The 6000-nt window shown below is 41.0% G+C and overlaps 1 non-coding gene across 1 annotated transcript; it reads right to left on the bottom strand.

Annotated features, from left to right (window-relative positions):
• Positions 1–5607: 5607 nt before the first annotated feature.
• Positions 5608–5679, bottom strand: TRNAA-GGC. Its single transcript has one exon. It is a non-coding gene; the product is annotated as a tRNA-Ala (tRNA).
• Positions 5680–6000: the final 321 nt, after the last annotated feature.

The following is a 6000-nucleotide window of genomic DNA, read 5'->3' on the forward strand; positions in this document are numbered from 1 at the left end:
TATTTGATCAATATTTGGTGGAGTTGGGGAGAAAATGATTTTTTTAACTAATAAAAGTCCTGTACTACTGTTTTCAAAATAAGAAACGTGTATGCATTTATTACCTAGTTTTCCAAACCAGATAACCCAATAGTGGTCTTTCCCAATAGCCAAAACTACAGATTCCATTTCCTGATTTTTCGTTCCCTGCAGCTGCTGATGGTCAGACAAGCCTCAGCTAGGTGGTGCCAGGCTTGGGGGCATTTTCACACAAAACAGAGCGTTCGCCCATCAGTAGATACCAGCGAGAAGCGTTTGCATCTTCATGAGGGTTTTGTCTACTTTGGTGGTGCGAAGAAAGAAGACCAATTTTCATTTCACTCATTAAGTGAGTTGTATGTGGAAACCTGTGTTGCCTGGCACCATGTTTCCCGTGTGTCCCAGTGAGGTGTCAGCACTGCTTGCGGCAGGTGCTCCCATCCACTGCCCACTGGCCACCCCTCCATGACCTCGCCTTTCAGCCCCGGTTTGAGGAACGTGGTGCAGCCTCAACCGGCTCGCAGCAGCCAGCTGGGGCCCTTCTCCTTCCTGCTCTTTCGTGTCCTATCACCTTGTGTCCATCTTCACCAGCGGTGTCTTTGGTTGGCTGCTCTGCTGCGGGTGGTGGTAAGCAGCACAGGGAACGCCCACCACCCCGCCCAGACAGCTCTAAGTCCTAGTCTCCAGAACTCATGCGTGTGTGACATTACACGGCAACGGGGCATTGCAATCGCAGCCGGAATTCAGTTCAGTCATCGGCTGGCCTTTAAGAGGGAATGTATCCTGGGTTATCCAGGTGTGCCCGAGGTAATCACAAGTTCCTTAAAAACAGAAGAGGGAGGCTGATATGCAGGTGCGAGTGATGAGACCTGAGAAGGCCTGAACCCATTGTCACTGGCTTTGAAGTTGGAAGGAAGGGGACATGTGGCAATGGATCAGTGGCCCCTAGAAGCTGGAAATGGCAAGGAACTGGGTTCTTCTAGAGCCTCCAGAAGGAGGGCAGCCCCGCCAACACCTTGACTTTCGCCCAGATGAGACCCAACTGGGACTCATGACCTCTGCAACTGTAAGATAATAAATCTGTATGTTTTGAGCCATTCAGTTTGGGGTAATTTGTTATAGCAGCAACAGAAAACAAATCTACAAGCCCTGGTTGGGGGCAGGTGCAGGAAAAGTCTCAAGGTCGAAGAATGTAGTCTTGATTGATACTGTGGGCTGGACATTTTAATTTCTAAATGAAGATCATATTTTGTGGTATGAAGTGATCGTAGAGCCTTTTATTACCTAAGCGTGACCAGACGGTCATTGGACCTGTGGGACATTGTCATTTAAAAACAGGGAAAAACTTCCTCCAGTGGATAAAACTTAAAGGTCTAGTGGAAGGTAAAAAGAAATACCCATTTTGATTATATTCCATAGGCTGTGTTGTTTAACATACCTTTTAGTATAATATCGAAGCTCATGTAAAATGCATTTCAAATTTAATATATTCATTCAGCAAATGTCTCTTGGTTCCTGACATTTTCTGAGCCTCCTTTGTGAGCATCTTTTCAGTTCTGTGAGAAACTAAGATTTTGCAATAAATTCCTTTTCCACTTTTAACCAGCCCTGGTTCTTGTTGCTTGCAACTAGGAAGAGTAACTGATGCAGGAAACAGAAGAATCACTTTGGGTCTAGTTGTGTGACTCCAGATGGGTTATTCGTCTTTGCTCGGGGTGGCCAGCCTCCAAGATGGCGCCCGGTGAGCTTTGATGCCCCTTGGGTCGTTCCCTCTCAGATTGGTGTGTGGTTGGACGGTGACACCAACAGCATATAGAAGTGATGGTAAGTCACTTCCAAGCCACTTTCGAGGTTAGGTTATAAAAATCTGTGGCTTACAGCTTGGGTGTGTTTTCTCTCCCCCCAGCCCCTCTCCACATGCTTTGGTGGAAGCTATGTTGTGAACAGCCCTACAGTGAGGCCCCCATGGGGAGGAACCGAAGCCTCCTGCCAGTACGCATGTGAGTGAATCAGGAAGTAGATACTTCAAACTTTCAAGTCTTTCAGAGCCTGCAGGCTGGGCTGCCAGCTTGACTCCAGCCTCATGAGGAGACCTGAAATCCTAGTCACCCAACCACGCCACTCCTGGATTCCTGACCCTCAGGAGCTATGAGATAGTAAACAATGGCTGTTTTTAGCTGCTGAGTTTGGTGACAATTTGTTATGCTGCTGTAGGTAGCTAATACACACTTCACAAAAACTCTCCTACATTTTGCACTATGAATAAAGATAATACACCCTGAATTGCTAGGAAAATACACCTTGAAATGCCAGAAAAACTGTCAGATGTTTCCCATAGGGAGAGAACGCTGGAGAGAGAATGCTAACATCTGGTATGAGGCAGAACAGGTGATCTGCAAGAGTCCTCCCCATCCCAAGATCCTGCAATAGATTGAAACTGAATAGTGACTATGAAAACTGAATTTCCATGAAATAGTCCAGATTTTCTACTTTCAGACTAAGCTATACCTAAAAGCAGATAGGGCAAAATCTGCAGCTTAGATTCAGTTTACTTCTTGTTTACAGATGTTAGGCATTTGTTTTCAGGTGTTGTTTATTTTTATTTTTAGTCAGCTTTATTTTTTAATATGCAAACCTTTCTACACATGAAAAGGCATGATCTAATTTATAGGCTATATTTTAATTGGCATAAAACACTATTTGCAACCATGGCTGAATTAATTTTTGACATATTCAGGCATCATCTTGAGTTACACTGACTCCGTGGGTCAGCTCTGCTAACTCGTGCAATCAGAACAGTTCATCAGTTGATCAGTGTGATGGGCATGACGAGCTTGCATTGCCGTAAAGCTATTTCTCAGTCTGTTTCAAAAAGATTCGCAACCCCGGTCATGCGTCTCTGCCCTTGGGCTCTATTTTTACCATCTCATGTTTATATTCAACTTGCAAATCTGATTTTCAGAGATGTCTGAGTTTAGAATTGACTGTGGGGTTTAAATAGAAGAACAGAATTGCTCTTGTAGTGTAAAAACACAGGCGGTTGCCTCCCTGGATCTTTTGTTGAGCTGTCACTTGGCGATGGTTATTTGGTGACATTGTTATTTTATTCTGCCATGTGGAGATTCACTAAATTAGGGTAATGGGTTATGCTGTCAATCAAATTTGACAAAACCTCTATGAGATTTTGTAATGCAATGAAATCAACATGGTCCAGTTGTACTGACCATGATGAGCAGTATACCTTAATAATTGAAGGGCTATATCTTTTTTAAATGCTGTAAAGTGTATTTATTTACGATGGATCTAGGTTCCCACTGCATTGGGAAGTGTGGTCCTCAGGGTAACTGTTTTTGGGTTTTTTGTATATATATTTTTTGATTGACGTATAGTCAATTTACAATGTTGTGCCAACTTCTGGTGTACAGCACAGTGCTTCAGTCATACATGAACATACATATATTTGTTTTCATATTCTTTCACCATAAGTTACTATAAGATATTGAATATAGTTCCCAGCATTATACAGCATTAATCTGTTGTTTATCTATTCTATATATATCAGTTAGTATCTGCAAATCTCTAACTCCCATTTTATCCTCCCCACCCCTCCCCAGTAACCACAAGTTTGTTCTCTGTGTCTGAAAGTCTGTTTCTGTTTTGCAAATAAGTTTTGTTGTTTTTTTAGATTCCACATATAAGTGATATCATATGGTATTTTTCTTTCTCTTTCGGGCTTATTTCACTTAGAATGACAATCTCCAGGTCCATCCATGTTGCTGCAAATGGCATTATTTTATTAAGTAGTATTCCATTGTATAAATATACCACAACTTCTTGATCCAGTCATCTGTCAATGGACATTTAGGTTGTTTCCATGTTTTGGCTATCATAAATAGTGCTGCTATGAATATTGGGGTGCATATATCTTTTTGAATTAAAGTTCCCTCTGGATATGTGCCCAGGAGTAGGATTGCTGGATCATATAATAAGTCTATTTTTAATCTTTTGGGGAATCTCTATACTGTTTTCCGTAATGCTGCACCAAACTACATTCCCACCAACAGTGTGGAAGGGTTCCCTTTTCTCCACACCCTCTCCAGCATTTATCATTTTGAATGATGGCCATTCTGGCTGGTGTGACATGATACCTCATTGTAGTTTTGATTTGCATTTCTCTGATAATTAGTGATATTGAGCATTTTTTCATGTGCCTATCGGCCATTCGTATGTCTTCATTGGAAAATTGCTTGCTTAGCTCTTCTGCCCACTTTTGGATTGGGTTGTTTGTTTGCTTTCTTATTAAATTGTATGAGCTGTTTATATATTCTGGGAATTAAGCCCTTGTCAGACTAATCTTTTGCAAATATTTTCTCCCACTCCATAGGTTGTCATTTTGTTTTGCTTATGGTTTCCTCTGCTGTGCAAAAGCTTTTAAGTTTAATTAGGTTCCATTTGTTTATATTTGTTTTTATTTCTATTGCCTGGGTAGACTGCCCTAGGAGAACATTGCTGAGATTTATGTCAGATAATGTTTTGCCTATGTTTTCTTCCAAAAGGTTTATAGTGTCTTGTCTTATGTTTAACCCTTTAAGCCATTTTGAGTTTATTTTTGTGTATGGTGTGAGGGAGTCGTCTAACTTCACTGATTTACATGCTGCTGTCCAGTTGTCCCTACACCATTTGCTGAAGAGACTGTTTTACTCCATTGTATGTTCTTGCCCCCTTTGTCAAAGATTAATGGACCAAAATTTTGTGGATTTATTTCTGGGCTCTCTATTCTGTTCCATTGATCCATATGTCTGTTTTTGTATCAATACCATGCTGTTTTGATTGCTGTAGCTCTATAGTATTGTCTGAAGTCTGGGAGGGTTAGTCCTCCAGCTTCGTTCTTTTTCTTCAGTAATGCTTTGGCAATTCTGGGCCTTTTGTGAGTCCATATAAATTTTAGGATTATTTGTTCTAGTTATGTGAAGAATGTTCTCAGGGTAACTTTTTAACTTCTGACACTCTCAAGGCAAAGTTTAAGTATGGCATTTAAAAACATTTGATTATATACATGTATATGGGCATATATATAATGATGTGTGTGTATGTATATAAATGTCATTGGAATGACATTTATGGAGAACAGAGTGTGTTGAGGAAGAAAATCTTTTCCTCTATTCTCTTAGTTTCAATAACTGGGGTCTTGAGAATTAAACTAAGAAAAGATAATTAGTGGGAGAAAAGATATACAATTTTTATTAATACTCACATGCGTGAAAGTTCACAGAAGTGAAACTCAAAAAACTGGCTAGAAATTTTGAATAACTTCTAAAAGTCGACAACTAAGAGTATGGGAGTGAGCTGGACTACGGCCCTCCTCTGCTTTGTCCACACACACTGGCGCAGCAGGGGAGACGCCATCAAGGTGGTCACCTTCTGCCTGGGGCCACTTTTGGTCTCTATAACCAATACCAGCCAGAGGAAGGGGCGACTTCCTGTCCCCAGAGTTTTATTTACTTAATTTTTAGTTTTTATCTTTTTTTGGTTGTTTTTTTTTGGGGGGGGGGGAGTAATTAGATTTATTTATTTATTCATTAATTTTAGTGGTGGTACTGGGGATTGAACCCAGGACCTCATACATGCCAGGCACACACTCCACCACTGAGCTATACCACCTCACTGTTCCCAGAGTTTTAACAGCGATTTTTTTGCCCACACAAATTTTGAGATCACGTTCCTCTGTATAGGTATGAAGATTAATCTACTAAAATAAGGGTCAATAGTGGCAAATGATGAGCCACAAGGAGGTAATTCTGATAAGTTTGCAGCAAATGGGGAAGCCCCTTCACTGGTGTAGTGTTCAGTGATATCCTTTCCCCCTACTTAGAGAAACAAACAGAATTTATAGTCGATTTTCATTTTTCTCACTTGTTTCCCTCATGTCCACTGAACGACGTCTTTAATCAAGCAGCTGCCACACTGCCAGCCAGCTTCCAG

Source organism: Camelus ferus, chromosome 34 (assembly GCF_009834535.1).
Source record: "Camelus ferus isolate YT-003-E chromosome 34, BCGSAC_Cfer_1.0, whole genome shotgun sequence".
Classification (NCBI taxonomy): domain Eukaryota; kingdom Metazoa; phylum Chordata; class Mammalia; order Artiodactyla; family Camelidae; genus Camelus; species Camelus ferus.